This window comes from Octopus bimaculoides, chromosome 8, assembly GCF_046866305.1.
Source record: "Octopus bimaculoides isolate indiv1 chromosome 8, ASM4686630v1, whole genome shotgun sequence".
Lineage (NCBI taxonomy): Eukaryota > Metazoa > Mollusca > Cephalopoda > Octopoda > Octopodidae > Octopus > Octopus bimaculoides.
In genome coordinates, this window is record NC_142935.1 from 79,669,007 (window position 1) to 79,690,058 (window position 21,052).

A 21,052-nucleotide genomic window follows, 5' to 3' on the forward strand; every position below is an offset into this window, starting at 1 on the left:
ATGTGCATGGTACGCGGATGATTATCAAAAATTTATGCTCCCGAGTTCTGTAGGCAACAATCTTGAATGAACCGGCCACTGGCTAAGACATACTTATAACTCCTATGTCCCTTACCCACTCCAATACAACCTACAAGTTTAAACAAATGCAATTTCCCATTAAACTCTGCTTTCCCATGACAATCAACAAGGCACAGGGACAATCAGTGCAAGCAGTTGGTTTGAATCTGACAGAGCAAGTATTCTCACATGCACAACTGTAAGATGGCTGTCCCCATGGTCTTTCTATTTGTGCATCCGACGGAAGGACGAAGAATGTTGTCTACCAAGAGGCACTCCAAGGATAACAATGGCAACTTCAACTGCTCCAATTTCAACTCCGCAATTTTTTCATCGTCCTGCCAGCCCACGTAAGTCCAGTCTTGCTTTGCTCTCCTTGCTAGCTCACCATGACATTCTTTTTTTTCTACCCAGATCCGTCGCCCAAACACCACTGCGTATCCACTTCTTCCTCTTTTTTATGTCTTCATTTCTCTCTTCACGCTGTTCTCTGACCGGGTGAAACCGGGCTTAGCTGCTAGTTTTCTATAAAATCTTTATTTTTAGCTGAAATCAAGGTCCAGATATATGGATACAATTCACCTTAACAAAATCATGCATACAATATTCCATCCAAATATTTGCATTTTAATTTATCAATAAAATAGCAAATAAGAAAGTCAAAGAAAAATGTGGAAATAAACAAATCAGCGCATTGTCAGCATTTTTATAAAACTACTTACAGATGATAACTGCATGGTATGTAGGATTAGCCCTGGCATTAACTGCAGAAATAGAAATGTAGTTTACAGCATAAAATTCATGGAAGGTGCTTGTAAAGACCTGAATATGACATACATAGGGGAAACATCTAGGAGCATTGCGGAATGACTAAACGAACAGCTGAAACAATATGACGACAAAAAACAGTCCTCCATACTCTACCAACATGCCAAAGACCAGCATGGAGGCAACTTAGGTCAACTTGACATCTGCATCTTATCCAAGCACCCAAAAGACCCAACTCTAAGACAAATACGGGAGTACGTCCTTATAAATGAAACTTCTCCAATACTAAATAAGAAATATACATAGATATCATACCTCCATACCCACATTTTACACAGGTAGAGTAGAACAGTGAATGGGCTTTTATGCAGATAGATGTGTGTATGTCTGTGTATGTCTGTGTGTGCATGCACATGTATGTATATGTAAACAAACAGGTCTACATACAGACGGGTAAGTACATAGGGTATATGAACAGACAACCACATACGCAAATAGAGATTGAAACACATGACCACATATACACACACACTTTACTTCACACAAAGACACATGTCCACACATATGGAGATGTGCACCCATACATACAAACATGGTACATAGCAGAAACACACACACACACACACACACACACGCACACACACACACACACACACACTCAGACATGCACACACAAGGAGACAGAGGAACATACATACATATACACACATACATAAAAAAAACACAGAAACACAGGAATATGCAGAATTCATACATACATACATGCAAACGCACACACATACATACATATATGCATACACACACATACATACATATATACATGTGCACACACACACAGACATACATACACACACATGTACACATACATGCATGCATACATACACACACATGCGCAAAAACAAACAAAAGCAAAAAAGAACGCAGCGTAAATAACGGACAGTCAAGACTATTGATAAGGTTGCAAGATGCAACGAAAATTTTAGGAAAATAAAAAGAAAAATAAGTGGAAATTTTAAGGCACAATAAGAAAATGACTCTCCCCAGACACAACAGAATATACTTAAAGAAGTTCTGCTAGCCTAAGTTTTCTGTTATTCTGGATGCTGTTATTTTGGAAGTAAACTGAAATTGTATTATTAATAATTCTTTCTTCTATAAGGTACAAAGCCTGAAATATTAGGGTGGAGGCTATTTGATTACATCAACCCCAGTACTCAATGCTACTTATTTTATTGACTCCTGAAAGCAAAATTAATTCACCATTTTAATTATATTACTAATAATGTGTTCTTCAGAATACACATAATGCTACATTTGTTTTGTTGTTATTCTGGTTATTATTACTGTCATTATTTTTTAACACCAGGCCAGATCAGATCCGCCAGACTTAAGATTATAGGTTTTCCATGTTTTACCAGGTATCTAAAACTATACCATCTAATAATGTATGTAACTGTATTTTAGATAGAAGACTATGATTTAAAGTAGATTTGACTATAATTTCTGGCAGATAATTTGAAAATGTGGTAGATTCTTGTGGAGTATTGTGTAATGAAAGTGTATCTACAGATTACTGGAAGTGATTTAATCAAACCAGTACTGATGACATATAAGTTAGTTAAACTCAGAATACTTAGAGAGGAAACTAAATAACTGCTAAGTGCTGAGGCTGCCATAGTAATATACTATATAGTTCTAATAAGTTTTGAGGATTGGCAGCCTACCATAGTGAATAGGTACCCTTCAGTACATATACACAGACATAACAGAAGAAAATAAACACCCTTATAATCGTTAAAATTTATTTAAACCTGAAATTATACATTCAAATAATTTATTAATTATTATAATGTGAATATATAATATTTAGTAGACATACCCTTTGCATTTTTCAATGCAAGGACCCTATTAGGTATGCTACTGATCAGATGACACATATTCTCTTGAGGAATTTCTTGCCAAGTTTCATGCAGTAATCTCAAGAGATCTGGCTTTGATGATGCTGTCTTGTTCATTTTATTAAGTGTCCTGTCCATTATGCCCCAGAATTGTTCAATAGGATTCATATCTGGTGACTGGCTTCACCATGGAAGCTTTTTAATGCCATTCTCTTCCCCACTAACCTTGAGTCTTCTTAGGCATGTGACAAGGAGCTCCATCTTCCATAAATAGTCTTTAATCATTTCACTACTGGAGAAAAATTGGAAGGTGTTATTTCTGTAATATGGACACATGTTTATCTGAGTTTATGTTTCCCTCACACTCCATCAGCTCTGATCGACCATTGCTCCCCAGACCATCACAGAATAGCCACTATGTTCCATTGTTGGCTGCAATCATTTCTCATCAAATTCATGATCATAGAATTTCCAGATGCACATTCGACCACTGTCAGAAAATACAGCAAATCTGGACTCATCAGAGAATATGACAGCGTTCCAAAATGCTAGTGGTCTCTCCACCATCTCACTACTCCAATCTTTTCTCTGCTTAATATTGGCTGGTCAAAGAAGTGGCTTCCTTTTGGCTACTCTGCCATTGTAGCAAAATTTGTGGAGATAGATGACAGCTGTTCTGGGACTGACATTAACTTGTTCTGGTATGTCAGAGGCCTTGCAACAAGGAGTATCTCCACACTTCTCTTAACAAAGCAAAGGGTCCTGTCAGAGGGTCCTGGTCATCATGGGTGAGGTAATGTGGACTCCTTTCCCTCTCTGGTGAATTGCACAATGTAGAAAGTGAGATCCCAAGGTTTTCTGTGATTTTACGCTGATTAAGTCCACCTTCAGATTGACCCACAATATGACCTCTTTGAAATTCGTACAGTTCCAATGCTTCTTTTGTATGTAGCATGATTAAACAATCACATACAGAGCCTGAGACATAAAAACATCAATTAATAAAAAATATAATCCTTTTCAAGTTACAATAAACATAAAACAATGTTTTATGGAGTGTCTATTTACTTCTGTCATGTCTATGTATATAAGATAGAGCTTAAGTCACCAGTCTTCCACACCTTTTGACACTGGAGTTGTAGATTTCATGCTGGTTGCTTTCCCTGGCCAGCTTATTAAACCAAGGGACCAGTTTTATTGCATACGGTGAGTGATGATAATGATTCCTAACATTAGCTCAAGACTACACATTTTGGTCAAGTGATACATCAATATATATAACTGGTATTATATTTTATTGATTTTGAAAGGATAAATCTCAAAGGATGTAAAATCTGGAGAGGGATAAGGACTGCAAAGTTTTGTCTGATACTATACCCACCCACCACTCTCTACCATTCAACCCTGCCCATTCTGCAGCTGAACTGCTCTCCTAATAATAATAATAATAATAATAATAATAATAATAATAAAATTAATAATAATGGTTTCAAATTTTGGCACAAGGCCAGCAACTTCAGAGGAGGGGGTAAGTCAATTACATCAACCCCAGTGCTCGACTAGTACTTGTCTTATCAACCCTGAAAGAATAAAAGGTAAAGTTGCCCTTAGCAGAATTTGAACTCAGAACGTAAAGATGGACAAAGTGCTGCTAAGCATTTTGCCCAGCTTTCTCATGATTCTGGTGGGGTTAACTTGATTACATTGACCTTAGTACTGAAAGAAATTAAGATGGATAATATAGCTAGAATGGATAGATTGATTAAAGATTAGGAAGAGAAGTAGGTCTTGAACCAAACCATAAAAGAACCGATGTAGTGAAAGGGCCTTGGTGGAAGGGAAGGATAAAGCAATCAATGAGCAAACTATGAAAGCATATCGACATCCTGGAAAGAAAGAAACAAAATGAAATCAGGAAGGAGAAATATCAGGAACTAGAATCTAGATATAGGATCAAGAGAAAGGAGTTAAATGTACTCTTTGAAGAGCTGAAACAAGACTATGGGCTAAAGCTACGAAATACTAAATACATTAAGAGATATGTTCAAAGAATTGAACGGTGAAAGATCAACAGATTGTTAAAACAGGATCAGAAAAGGGTTTCTCAGCAGTTGTACAGAAAGGTTAACAGCAATAAGAAGCCTGATACTGAAGACAGTAGGAAGTTTTGGAGTAACATCTGGGATAACAGAAAGAATCATAAGAAAGATGTTGAACAGTTGAAGGAATTAATATCAAAGTAAACAATAATAGAAGGATAACAACTGAAATGGTGACAGAGCAGACAACAAAGGTTCTGAACTGGAAATGTCCAGGTCAAGATGGGGTACAAGGGTACTAATGGAAAAACTTACCAGCATTATGTGTAGGAATAACCGGTGGCATGTAAATAGCACCAGCGTGATCGTTATCAATGTTGCCTTCCTGGCACTTGTGCCAGTGGAACGTGAAAAGTCATTCGAGCGAGATCGTTGCCAGTGCCGATGGACTGGTTCCTGTGCAGGTGACACATAAAATACACCATTTTGAGCGTGGCCTTTGCCAGTAAGACATGCGAGCGAGATCATTGCCAGTGTCCCTGGACTGGCCTTTGTTCAGGTGGCACGTAAAATACACCATTTGAGCTTGGCCATTGCCAGTACCTCCTGACTGGCCTTCGTGCCGTTGGCATGTAAAAGCACCCACTACACTCTCAGAGTGGTTGGCATTAGGAAGGGCATCCAGCTGTAGAAACTCTGCCAAATCAGATTGGAGCCTGGTGTCACCTCCTGGTCCACCAGTCCTCAGTCAAATCGTCCAAGCCATGCTAGCATGGAAAGCTGACGTTAAACGACGATGATGATGATGATGAAAATGATGAAGGAAACTCTGATCATAGATATTGCCATATCTGGGAATGTACAAATGGAAGATAAAGAACTAGAAAAGATCAAGAAGTACAAGCCACTAAAAGATGAGATTGCATGAATGTGGGCAATGAAGACAATAACTGCCTTCCCAATAGTTGTAAGGGCACTGGATGCATTAACAACTAGGTTTGAGAAGTTTGTTGAAGAAATTGGGATTGACATGACGATAGAACACATTCTATTGGAGACAGCAAGGATTTTGAGGTTAGTATTTGGATGTTAAATATCATGGAAAGAAACACCATGAGATCCTTGATAAGTGATTGTTGTCTGCTCTCACAAAATTAGCCAGAGCAAGGGAAACTGAGAGCTCTGAGAAGTGAAGTGATGACAATAATAATAATAACAACAGCAATAATAATAATGCTATCCAGTTGAGCATGTCCCTTAGTGGCTGACAATATGTGCATCTCTGATCACAAGCAGAAGTAGTTGGGAAGCATCATAGCCATATGTTGAGAGGAATTCTTTGGTGTTTGAATAATTTACTTCTGGAAGCATAGGTGTTTCATTCATCATCCTTAAACAAACTTTATTCAGGGACCTTTTGAGCAGGATGGGCTACTCGACCTAAAGAAAATTCTAACTGGTCTCCCATCTGCAAGGTCATGTGCTGTTTATCTTGATATGACATCACCATGTCACATGCATATAGTTAAGATGCATATGTCTGGTGTACTCTTATCAGATGGGTAGTCATGATGGGTATATTGAGCTATATATATTTGTACCTCAGTGTCTCTTTAACGGCATGCACTGCACTCTCACTTAAAAATAATAATAATAATAATAATAATAATAATAATAATAATAATAATAATAATAATAATAATAATAATGATAATAATAATAATAATATGCTAAAAACGACAAAGAGCTAGAAACACTACTACAGACAGTACACGGCTTTACCAAGGAAATAGATATGAAATTCGGATTAGAAAAATGTGCCAAAGCAACCCTGAAAAGAGGAAAATTAGTTAAAAGTAGCAATATAACACTAGATAAAGCCAATGAAATAAGAGAACTAGACGAAAGCCAACCATATAAGTATTTAGGAGTCAATGAACTAGATAGGATACAACATACACAAATGAAAGAAAAAATAAAGAAAGAGTACTATAGACGAGTTAGATCAATACTAAAAACAGAGCTCAATGCTAAAAACAAGATAATGGGTATCAACACTTTAGCTGTCCCAGTTATAAGCTACAGCTACAACATCCTTAACTGGACACTAAACGAACTATGTAAAATAGACAGGAAAACAAGAAAAATAATGACAGGATATAGGATGCACCACCCAAAATCTGACATAGAAAGGCTATATATACAATGCACAGAAGGTGGCAGGGGTCTTATACAGATAGAAAACTATTATAAAATAACCACCATAGGACTTCAAAAATACCTACTCCAAAAGCAAGGGAAACTAATACAAATAGCCACAAAACACGAGCAAAACAAAAAACTGCTTTCAGTATTTAAGGAAACTGACAAATACAAACAAGAAATCAATCTACCCAACAAATACGAAGAAGAAGAAGAAGAAGAAGAAGAAGAAGAAGAAGAAGAAGAAGAAGAAGAAGAAGAAGAAGAAGAAGAAGAAGAAGAAGAAGAAGAAGAAGAAGAAGAAGAAGAAGAAGAAGAAGAAGAAGAAGAAGCAACAAAAGCTATAAAACAAATGAAATCCAGACTAAAACTAGAACAGCAACGGACCATGATAAAACGATGGCAAGAAAAGCCCCTACATGGTAAATACTGGGCTAAACTAAATGCAAAAGAAATAGACAGAGAAAAATCCCAGCAATGAAGGATTTTTAATTGCTGCACAAGACCAAAGCCTCCCCACCAGAAATTACCAAAAACACATAATGAAAAGAAATATAACAAGTAACTGTAGAATATGTGGAGATCGACAAGAAACAATAAATCATATTATCTCTGGCTGCCCAGTCCTGGCTAAGAAGGAATATATTCACAAACACGACAGAGCTGGGACCTATATACACTGGAAGCTATGCCAACACTATGGAATAACAACAGAAAAAAGATGGTATAAACACACGTCAGAAAAGGTCACAGAAAACGAGAAAGCAACCATACTCTGGGATATGCCAATACACACAGATAGAGAAATTAAGGCAAATAGACCAGATATAGTTGTCAAAGATCATGAAGAAAAAAATGCTTTCTAATTGATGTATCAATACCAGCAGATGACAACGTTTCTCTAAAAGAAATGGAAAAACTTTCAAAATACAAAGACCTGGAAATAGAGATAACTCGAATGTGGAATCTAAAAACAGAAACAATTCCTATCATAGTAGGTGCCTTAGGTATAATAAAAAAATATTCAGACAAATACATAACAAAAACACCAGGACTTACAAATATATATAACATAGAGAAAATTGCACTACTGGGTACTGCACACATTCTACGCAAAACACTTTCAATACAGTAAACGTAAGAGCACCACAGCAAACCACAGCACATACCCAAGGCGCACAGAGCTGCGCTCGGTAGTGAAGTGAAAGCACGTTATAAAAATAAAACTACTGAACAATAATAATAATAATAATAATGATAATAATAATAATTATGAGATAGAGAATAAGAAGCCGGACATAGTCTTAATTGAGAAAGAAAACAAACTATGCTGGATCATAGTTATAGCATACCCAGCTAACAACAAGGTATGCAAATAAGGAAGAAAGTCGAAAGATATGACAGGTTAGTTTGGAAAGTTAAGCAGTTGTCAGATGACAGAGAGGAGTGTGCAATACATGTAGAGGATATGGTTTTTTGTTGTATTGAAACTGAAACTGAGAATTTGCCTTGTTACTCATGATTCACATCACCGTGATCTTCTTGTATTTGTAATCATTGGTTGGCTAACCTCTTTACTGATTAAGTGGTGCTTTCTTGACGTCTTCATTAGTTGTTTATACTATTATTGTGATGTGGAATTTGCCTTTCTTTCAGTTGTAGGTGGGAAGATATGTTACTGATTTGTGTAGAATTTGTTGGTGAAATGGTGATAAGGTGTTTTTTCCTTGTGTATGTGAGGTGCAGGTGTGGCTGTGTGGTAAGAAGCTTGCTTCCCAACCCCATGATTCCAGGTACCATTCCACCTCATGGCACCATGGGCAAGTGTCTTCTACTATAGCTTAGGACTAACTAAAGCCTAGTCGATGGATTTGATGGATGGAAACTGAAAGAAGTCTGTTGTATATATGTGTGTGTGTGTGCATGCATCTGTTTTTGTTCCCCACCACTTCTTGACTACTAGTGTTGGTACGCTTATGTTCCCATAACTTAGCAGTTTGTCAAAGACACTAATAAAATAAGTACTAGGCTTAAAATAATAAATACTGGGGTTGATTCATAAGATCACCTCCACTCAGAATTACTCTCATGTAGCAGACAGAAATTTTAAAACATTAGATTTTAAACTAATTGTCAACCCAATACCCAAATAAGTAAGTTTTCACTAACTAAACAAACACACATACATACGTGCATACATGCACGAATACACACGCACACACACATACACACATACACACATCCACTCACTCACTCACTCACTCACTCACTCACTCACAAACACACGCTCTCATATCCATGATATATATGGAATTTAAGTCACCAAACATTACAAGATTTCTTGATCTTCGTTGCCAGCCTCAGTGGATTTAATAAAATATTCATCCAGAAGTTACTCAGTTACTTATTTAGTTTGACTTCAGACATAATTAGTAACTTCCCTAATAATTAGTAACTTCTCTAATAATAACTGAAGAAAATAAATTTAAAAATATAGACCCTGCAAATGGAAAGAGATTTAGAGACAAGTTACTCGAAGCATTTGACGAAATAGAAGGGGATATAGCATCATACAACGTGGAAGACAATTGGAGATTTCTGCGGGACAACCTGTTGAGAGCCACCGACCAGATCTGTGGCTGGTGTAAAGTCCCCTCTCGACCCAGAATAACGTGGTGGTGGAACAAGGAGGTAGACGGGGCTATTAGACAAAAGAAACAGGCTTGGAAGGACTGGAAGAACGGTGGTAGCAGGGAATTGTACCAATCTGCCAGAAGGGAAGCTAGGCGACAGGTTTATTTAACCAGAGGGGAAGCAGATAAGAAAAGATTTGCCAATGTTCTGCGCCGTGAGGACCAAAGACTCGAGGTATTTCATGCTGCAAGACAGTGTAGGAGAGAGAATAGTGATGTCGTAGGAGAGAAATGTGTTCGCATGGATGATGGTACGCTTGCACTAAATGAGGCTGCAAAGAAAGAGGTCTGGAGATGCCACTACGATAGATTGCTTAATAAAGAGAATGAATGGGAGAAAGAGAGTCTGCCGTATGTCGACCCAACAGAGGGACCAGCTATCCGAGTTGACAGTACCATGGTAGATAAAGCAATTAAGAGTATGAAGACAGGGAAAGCCCCCGGCCCATCAGGAATCACTGCAGAGATGCTCAAAATATCTGGCAGTGTTGGCTACAGCCTAGTCACCCGTATTACGAACCAGGTGATACACGAAGGAGTCATACCCAATGACTGGTGTAGCAGCACCATAGTCAACTGCTACAAAGGTAAAGGTGACGCTTTAGATACAAATAATTACAGAGGCCTCAAGCTGTTAGATCAGGTTATGAAAGTCACGGAGAGGGTCATAGCCCAACTAATTAGGGAGCGAATCAATTTAGATGAGATGCAGTTTGGGTTCGTGCCAGGTAAAAGCACCACTGATGCCATATTTCTAGTGAGACAGCTGCAGGAGAAATACCTAGCCAAGGATAAACTTCTGTACCTGGCCTTCGTTGACATGGAGAAAGCCTTTGACAGGGTCCCCCGATCCCTTATCTGGTGGTCAATGAGGAAACTTGGGATAGAAGAATGGTTAGTGAGAGCTGTGCGAGCCATGTGCAGAGATGCTGCCAGTAAGGTGAGGGTTGGAAATGAGTACAGTAATGAATTCCGGGTAGAGGTAGGGGTCCACCAAGGTTCCGTCCTCAGCTCCCTCCTATTTATCATAGTCTTCCAGGCGATCACAGAGGAATTCAAGACAGGTTGCCCCTGGGAGCTCCTCTATGCTGATGACCTTGCACTAATTGCGGAGTCACTATCAGAACTAGAGGAGAAGTTTCAGGTGTGGAAGCCAGGACTAGAATCGAAGGGCCTTAGAGTCAACCTAGCAAAATCCAAAATCCTAATAAGTAGGAAGGTAGATAAAACACAAACCCCTTCAGGTAGATGGCCCTGCTCAGTATGTAGAAAAGGAGTAGGTAGTAACTCTATAAGATGTACCCGGTGCAAGCTATGGACACATAAGAGGTGCAGCAATATCAAAGGCAGATTAACTACGAAGTTAGTTTTTATATGTGGCAGATGTTCAGGTGCAATAAACACTGTAAACAAACAGGAAACAACTTCTATCTCATTCCAGGGAAAAACTAGAGGTAGTCGATAGCTTTCGCTATCTGGGTGACCAAGTTAGTAGTGGGGGTGGGTGCGCTGAAGGTGTAGCTGCTGGAATAAGAATAGCCTGGGCAAAGTTTAGAGAGCTCTTACCTCTACTGGCGACAAAGGGACTCTCACTCAGAGTAAAAGGCAGACTGTGTTCGTACACAGTCTGCCTTTTACAACCATGCTACATGGCAGTGAAACATGGGCTGTGACTGCTGAGGACATGCGTAAGCTCGCAAGGAATGAAGCCAGTATGCTCCGCTGGATGTGTAATGTCAATGTGCATACCCGTCAGAGTGTAAGTATCTTGAGAGAAAAGCTGAACATAAGAAGCATCAGTTGTGGTGTGCAAGAGAGACGATTGCGCTGGTTTGGACATGTGGTGAGAATGGATGAGGATAGCTGCGTGAAAAAGTGCCACACCCTAACAGTGGAGGGAACCCGTGGAAGAGGTAGGCCCAGGAAGACCTTGGCTGAGGTGATGAGGCAAGACCTTCGAACATTGGGCCTCACCGAGGCGATGACTACTGACCGAGACCTTTGGAAATGTGCTGTGCGTGAGAAGGCCCGGCAAGCCAAGTGAGATCGTTGCCAGTGCCCCTGGACTGTCTCTTGTGCGGGTGGCACATAAGATGTACCATCTTGAACGTGACCGTTGCCAGTACCGCCTGACTGGACTTTGTAGGGTTTTCGAGCGAGATCGTTGCCAGTGCCCCTGGACTGGCTCTTGTGCGGGTGGCACATAAAAGACACCATTTCGAGCGCGGCCGTTTTCGTGCGGGTGACACGCAAAAGCACCCACTACACTCTCTGAGTGGTTGGCGTTAGGAAAGGCTGTAGAAACTCTGCCAAATTAGATTGGAGCCTGGTGTTGCCATCCGGTTTCACCAGTCCTCAATCAAATTGTCCCACCCATGCTAGCATGGAAAGCGGACGTTAAATGATGATGATGATGATGATGATGATGATGATCGTTCATCTAAATTTGCTTTAATGTATTCTTTTAATATCATTTTACTATGCCAACTATAAGGAACATATCAACTCTAAAGATATCCACCATTAAGAATATAGTCACTTACAACTATAAACAGTGTGTGCTAAAAATAAACAGCATCTACCGAAATGGTTCCCAAATATAATGGAATCATTAAATTTAATTTGTTTTAAAATTTTCTTTTCCCAATATCCTTCACCCTACATTAAGCCCATCAAACAACATGATATATTCCAACTTGACACTCCTAATTGGTATTCCAAGCTCCACAACCTTTTCAACAGATGCAGTAACTACGCATACCCTCAGCAGTTACAGTGTCATACAGTCTACCTTTCACTCTGAGTGAGAGGCCCTTTGTAACCAGCAGAAGTAGGAGCTGTCTGAACTTTGCCCAGGCTATTCTTATTCTAGCAGCTATACTCTGAGAGCATCTACCCCCACTGCTGACTTGGTCACCTAGGTAATTGAAGCTATTAACTAATTCTAGTTTGTCCCTCTGGCATGTGATAGAAGGTGCTCTCTGCACATTTTCAGTGTTTATTGCCCCTGTGCATCTGCCACACACAAAACCTATTTGCCCAGAACTATAATGAATAAGAGGGGGCTGAGGACTGATCCTTGGTGGACCCCAACTCCTACCTGGAATTCTTAACTGTACTTGTTGCGAAATCTCACCTTACTGATATCGTTCCTATACATAGCTTGTACAGCCCTCACTAACCACTTATCTATCCCTAGTGTCTGCATTGATCACCAGATAAGGGATCAGGAGACCCTGTCAAAGGCTTTCTCCATGTCAATGAAAGCCAAGTACAGAGGTTTATCTTTGGCTAGGAATTTCACCTGCAGCTGTCTTACCAGAAATGTAGCATCAGTGGTGCTTCTCCCTGGCACAAAATGAAACTGCATCTCATCTAGGCTAACTCTCTCCCTGATTAGTTGGACTATGAACCTCTCAGTGACTTTCATGATCTTATCCAACAATTTGATATCTTTGTAATTATTCCTATCTTTACCTTTGTAGCAGCTGACTATGATGCTGCTACATCAGTCATTGGATATGACTCCTTCATGTATCACTTGGTTGACAATACATGTGACTAGACTATAGCCTACACCACCAGCTATTTTAAGCATCTCTGCAGTGATTCCTGAAGGGCCAGGGGCTTTCCTTGTCTTCATATTCTTAATTGCTTTATCTACCAAGGTACTGTAAATTTGGATAGCTGGTCCCTCTGTTAGGTTGATATTTGGCAGACTCTCTTTCTCCTATTCATTCTCTTCATTTAGCAACCTTTCATAGCGGTGTGTCCAAGTCTCTCTCTTTGCAGCACCACTAAATGTAAGCGACCCATCATTCGTGTGGACACATTTCTCTCCTATGACTTCACAATTCTCTCTCACACACTGTCTTGCAATACGAAACACTTCAAGTCTTTGGTCCTCATGACACAGAACATTGGCAAAGTTTTTCTTATTTGCTTCTCCTAAGTAAACCTGTCTCCTAGCTTCCCTTCTGGCAATCTGATACAGTTCCCTGCTACCACCGCACTTCCAGTCCTTCCCTGCCTGTTTTTTTTCCTTAATGGCCCTGTCAACTACATTGTTCCACCACCTCATTACCTTAGGTCGAGAGGGGACTTTGCACCATCCACAGATTTGGTCAGTAGCCCTCAACAGGTTGTCCTGTAGGAACCTCCAGTTATCCTCCACATTATGGGATGCTATATTTTCCTCTTTTTCATCAAAAGCTTCAAGATCATTTGCATTACAGAACTCCAGCAGCCTAGTTCTCTCCTTATTGTGGGAGCCAAATCTGTAGCCACCATGTACATCATGGAAGCTTCCTGGATGTTGTCTAACATGCCCATTCAAGTCGCTAGCCACAAAGAGAAGTTCCCTGTCATTTGTTGGTGAGGTAGTCTGCAAGAGGGTATCATAAAAGCGGTCTTTCTGTTCATCAAGTAGCTCTGGCCAAGGGGCATGAGCTGCGATAACGGTTGCTAAACCATGTTGCAGCGCTAGTCTAAGCTTAAGTATTCTATGACAGATTCTGACTACCTTGATTACCTTATCAATCCATTTCTCTGTAAGAAGTATACCCACGCCCCTTGCCCAGAAAATCTCATTCCTATGTTCTTTGCCTGTGAGGAACCTAGCAGAACTTCCCCTCCACCTTACTTCTTGGATGCAGCACAGATCTACATGTCCCCATTCAAGCATTTCAACAATCTCACCAGACCTACCTTTCAATGTGCCTACATTAAGTGTGCCAACTCTAAGGGTGTGGAAAGTGTGGGCCAGCGAGACTCTGGATTGGGGGACATCAGCATCATGCATCTGAAAAGAAAACTTGCATTTGGCAGACCCCATAGACATAAAATAGCCTTCAACCTGCGTACAAGGTTATAATGTCTTAAACTTAACCCATAATCAATCCCCTTTAATAGTTGTAAAGTTTAATCCCTTTTGTGTTAGAAGAGTACAAAAAGAAAAAAATTATATCAATGGTTTTCCTTGATCAAATTTTCCTACTATTACTGTTTTTATTAGATAATCCCATTATGGAGGCATCTGGCTAATTCACTGTGGTTGTTTAAAAATAATTAATTATATTCCAATGAACTTTGCTTGTGAAGTCCTGCTGAGGCAAGTTTAAACAAACCAAAATCGCTGCTGTGGCCGATGACAGTACCACCTGATTGGCACTCATGCCAGTGGAACGTTAAAAGCACATCCAAGTATGATCGTTGCCAGGGCCACGGATTGGCTTCTGTGCCAGTGACACATGAAAAACACCATTCAAGCATGGTCGTTGCCAGCGTCGCCTTACCGGCACATGTGCCAGTGGCACCTGAAAAACTACATTCGAGCGTGGTCATTGCCAGTGCCGCCGGACTGGCTCCTGTGCAGTTAGCACGTACAAAAACCTTTTGAGCACGAGTGTGGTCGTTGCCAGAACTGCCTGACTGGCCCTCATGCAGGTGGCTTGTAAAAAGCACCTACTACACTCTTGGAGTGGTTGGCATTAGGAAGGGCATACAGTTGTAGAAACTTTGCCAGACCAAATTGAGCTTGGTGCAGCCTCTGGTTCACCAGTCCTCAGTCAAACCGTCCAACCCATGCCAGCATGGAAAGCTGACGTTAAACGATGATGATGATGATGATAGTTGATTGATCAATTAATTCATTATTTCTCCAGGGTTAATCCAAGTGTATAATTTATCAGAAACATGGATTTCCAGCATAGCTTCTCAACCACATGATTCTGGGTTCGGTCCTGCTTTGTGGCTGGTACCTTGGGCACTTGGACGAATGTCTTCTGCTATAGCCTCGGGCTGACCAAAGCCTTGTAAGTGGATTTGGTAGACAGAAACTGAAAGAAGCCTGTTGTATATATATATAATATATATATATATATATATATATATATATATATATATATATATATATATATATATATATATATATATATGTATATGTATATATGTATATGTATGTATGTATTTATGTGTCTGTGATTGTCCCCATACCTTAGCGGTTTGGCAGAAGAGACCAATAGAATAAGCACCATGCTTACAAAGAATAGTCCAGGGGTCGATTTCTTTGACTAAAAGGTGGTGCTCCAGCATGGCCACAGTCAAATGACTGAAACAAATAAAAGTAAAAGTAAAAAATATACAGTATAAATAAACAAAGCAGGCATCAGCTAAGAGCTAAATCTACAGAACATTGTTAAACGTTTACTTCAGTCTGAGATTGTGCTACCATATTCTACTAAGTTCCATTCTAACACAAGAAAACAAATCAAATACATCCAAATGGAAAACTTTTAACGTTTCCAATATTACCCCTTTCTACTAGTGTGACCAATACCATCCTGTGGTTAGTATTTTCAGACAGATAGACTTTGTAGTAAAAAGTTAAGTGCCTTTGTCATAGACATAACATCTTGCTAGTGACAGGAAATGAACCAACAACTCTCAGTTTGTATTCTTTTAGCCAATTAATTTGGACATCTGAAACTTTCATTCTAAAATTTCCACTGTAATTGATTTCTGATTTCTTTTTTTTTTCACATTCTAAATTCCTTTAATGGATATTTGAAATAGTTGTAATTAATGGACATTGTAAATGTTTATAAGTATGTCGACTGTTTTTGTTAACTAAACTCCAGCAACAATGTCAAAGGGTAGCCATTAGCTAAGAAATATGATTTTCTTATTCAAGTTCACAAAATACCATACTGTTGAGATCACATATTGAACTTTAGAAAAAACAGTTTTGCTTATGAATTGAATCTATAGAAGTCAGTTGAAATAATATATTCTCCTTCTTGATAAAATTAATTTTTCAGAAATTCTGTTTAAAACTTTTGCTAATGGAAAACATTAATAATCATTGACAACATTATTGCCATTACCCTTTTAGCATAAACCATAATTATATTAGCATGGGTTAGATAGATTTGCAATACAGTATAAACCTTATATGGTTTGTAAGGTCCAGTGTTCTTTGATCTGATTTAATTCATCCTTCTTCAGTCTTTCTTAGACTACTGGTATCACAAATACTGGTTATTGTCAACTTTTGATACTTTCTCTCTAATAACATTAAATTATTAAACCACTGAAATCATTTGTCCCATAAATATTTGCCAAAATATCAGATGTCCAGTCTCTTTCTAAAGTAATGTATGTATTCAGCCTTGCTCCTATATTAGTATTATACACACCAAACAGACAATATAAAAACATCAGCCAATATAGATTGTATGAACAATGATGTATATATTTATTCTTTTTACATTCTGGCAGATTCAGATGTAAATATGCTAACCACTGTTGTGTTTTATCTTCAGTGAACACCTTATCCTTTCAGGTTTCTTGTTATACATTTTTACGAAACTCTTCATTCATCGATGTAGTAAGACTTTTAGACACAGCACTGTTTCAGCTTGGTTATGTCTCTTCAGTCAAAGTTACCCACAGCTGACTTACTAAAACGTGTACATATAAAACATCAAATATATGTTATGGTTTCTATGTTCCTTAGTAAGAAAAATAGGTTCAGATAATTCTAGTATATTTCTGGTACTAATGTCAGGAAGTATGGATCGACAACATGTCAAATTCATTGTGATAGCAGAAAATAAAAGAAAAGTCTTTGAGAAAGGCATTGCATTTGGTGTTCCAGTTTTTAGTTATTTTATCACCATTTGGAATTGAACTACTACTCTTCCTCCTCCAATTTGGAATTGAACTACTAAGAAAACATTTTTACTAAATTCAAACTATTTTTATATCTATGAAAGAGAAGAAAGAATGTGAACTATTGACTATTGGTTACTAACATACCTCTTAACTAGTTAGCTTCCTCACAAGTGATCAAAGATCACAAACTGTATATTTAAAAACCTTTCAAGTTGATTAGAAGATTCTGAGATGAAGTGGTGAAGTTAGTGAAATGTTAACAATGAGAATCTTATCAAGGGCATACATGTACAGCTGTTAAATTGGTTTAAATTCAAAATCTAATGTTGTATCATATGATCTATATTATGGGAAATATAACATGTAAAGAGACAAATGTCACAAATTATTATCTTATTCTTTTACTAGTGCTTATTATGCAAATTATGCTTATTATCTTATTCTTTTATATGCTTGAACTGCACCAGTTTTTTAGGTAAGCAAATCAACCCTCATAATTATTTTGAGTCTGGTGATTATTTCATTGGCTTCATCTATGCTGAGCCACTCAGTTATGGGGATATAAACAGACACCAGTTGGCATGTGGTGAAAAGGCAAACACAAATATACACTCATGCACACACACATACACTCACATGACCACATTGTGTGCTTTTGCATAGTTTCCTTCAACCAAGTTCACTTACAAGGCATTGATTGATGTGGAGCAACAGTAAAAGACACTTGCTCAAAGTGTCATGCAGTGAAACTGAACCCAGAACAACATGGTTGAGAAGTGAACTTCTTAACTACAGCCAGAATCTGAAAACATTTGCAATTCTCAGTGTATTAGTCACTTTATTACAATTGTTCTGATCAAATGTTGCAGATGTGCTTCATTGAACCCTCCACCTCCTCCTCTTCCTCCACCTCCTCCACCACCTCCTCCTCCTCCTCCTCCTCCTCCTCCTCCTCCTCCTCCTCCTCCTCCTCCTCCTCCCCTCCTCCCCTCCTCTTTCCCCTCCTCTTTCCCCTCCTCCTTCCCTCTTTCTCATCCCCCCTCATCCCCTCCTCCTTCCCTCTTTCTCATCCCCCCTCATCCCCCCTCCCCCCCTTGTTGCCACCACCGCCACTGTCATCGTCGCTGCCGCCGCCACCAGCACCACCACCATTTTAATATTCATTGTTTTTGTGCTATTATATGTTGGGTAAAGCTGGAGAACTTCTTATCTCAATATTGTATCACTACTCTTTCAAGCTTAATTTTCTCAGAGGATGAGACATGACCACATCTTCCCATTATTTTCTTCATCCACCTGACATGGACATCTACCATCAACTCATTATGTACAACCCCTACATACCTTTTCTACCAGATGTAGCCCTTAGTTATTCTTGTATAGTTGCCTGTCCTACATATTGCAACTAATGAATAATTCTTTTAACACCCAAGTATCTACTCAGCTCACATCCATTTGGCCTTTCAAGCAAGTTTTACTTGTTTGGTTAAGTCTTTATAAATTCCTTCTGCTAAATCAATAGTTATTCCTTTATGGATAGAAACATGTCAATGACTGTCTTCATTACTATCAAAATGTGTTAATTATGAATGGTGGCAAGTCATGGGAAAAATCAATAAAAAACATACTCTATGTAACAAATGTCTATAATTACAATCATTACTATTTCTGTTAGATTAATGTAGCTTAATTTTATTGAAACTGTAGGTCTTCCAGTCGATAAAATGGCAGATTGGCAGTTCTTATATTCTTAGTGGGCCAGTCTTGTGTCAATGACAAGCACATTTAGCTTATATTCTCACAAGGACAACCTTGGGGCTATGACAATGACACTTAGCTTATATTGTTACTGGGCTTGTCTTGTGCCTATGATAACTACACTTAGCTTATATTGTCACTAGAACTGCCTTGTGTCTGTGACAAAGTCACTAATTTACAATGGACAAGTCCACTTAGATCTAATTATTCAGCACAAAGTGGTTTAATAAAATAACTGGAAGTAATGAAAGTAGCAAGTTCAAATCTTTTGCTTGTAAAATCTATGTGATCGACCTGTAAACAAAAAGAGATGTTTGTTAGATTTGTTTAACACTATAGAAACAAATGTCTTTTGAGGTAGATGGCCCTGCTCAATCTGTGGAAAAGGTGTAAGTAGAAACTCTATAAAATGTACCCAGTGTAAGCGATGGACACATAAGAGGTGCAGCAATATCAAAGGAAGGCTAACTAGCAAGATAGTTTTTGTATGTGGCAGATGCTCAGGAGCAATAAACACAGAAAATGTGCAGAGAACAACTTCTGCCACATTCCAGGGAGAAAAACTAAAAGTAGTTGATAGCTTCCGTTACCTAGGTGACCAAGTTTGTAGCAGGGGAGGGTGCGCTGAAAGTGTAGCTGCTAGAATAAGAATAGCCTGGGCAAAGTTCAGAGAGCTCTTACCTCTGCTGATGACAAAGGGCCACTAGTGTAAAAGGTACACTGTATGATGCATGTGTATGAACAGCCATACTACATGGCAGTGAAACATGGGCCGTGACTGCTGAGGACATGCATAAGCTTGCAAGGAATGAAGCCAGTATGCTCCGATGAATGAGTAATGTCAGTGTGCATACTCAACAGAGTGTAAGTACCTTGAGAGAAAAGTTGGACCTCAGAAGCATCAGTTGTGGTGTGCAAGAGAGATGATTGCACTGATATGGTCATGTGGCGAGAATGGATGAGGATAGCTGTGTGAAAAAGTGCTATACCCTAGCGGTTGAGGGTACCCGTGGAAGAGGTAGACCCAGGAAGACCTGGGATGAGGTAGTGAAGCACGACCTTCGAACATTAGGCCTCATCGAGGCAATGACTAGTGACCGAGACCTTTGGAAATATGCTGTGTGTGAGAAGACCCGGCAAGCCAAGTGAGACCATAACCCATAGCCTTTGCCAGGGCAGAAACCAGCGCACTTATGCGAACTTTTCCTTCATTGGACACTAAACTCTTCTTGTGAAGACCTGTTGAAGCAAGTGAAATTGAAATTGAAATTGAACCAAATTCGACGACTGGCACCCGTGCCAACCTTTCCTTAATTGGACACTAAACTCTGTTTGCAAAGACCTGTTGAGGCAAGTGAAATGGAAAGCAAACCAAATTCGATGACTGGCACCCATGCCAGTGGAGCGCTAACAGCACCATCTGATCATTGCCAGAGCAGCTGTCTGGTTTCCGTGCTGGTGGCACATAAAAAGCACCATTTGAGCGGTGGCATGTGAAAAAACATTCAAACAAGGTCATTACCAGTGCTGCCGAACTGGCTTCTGTGCAGGTGGCACATAAAAAACACCATTTGAGTGTGGCTGTTGCCAGTACCATCAGACTGGCCCTCATGCTGGTGGTATGTAAAAGCACCCACTACACTCTTGGAGTGGTTGGCATTAGGAAGGGCATCCAGCTGTAGAAACTCTGCCAGATCAGATTGGAGTCTGGTGCAGCCATCTGGTTTACCAGTCCTCAGTCAAATCGTCCAACCCATGCTAGCATGGAAAGTGGACATTAAATGATGATGATGATGATAATGATGGCAAAGTAGAAAGATTAATTTTCATTACCTCAACTCAATAAGATTTCAATAAAAAGTTGAACTATGGTTTAATCAATTATTGTCACTGGTACTGAACTGTGGCTATTATTAAACCAGTTAACTGCTCACTGCTTAATTATTGTTACTGTTGCTGA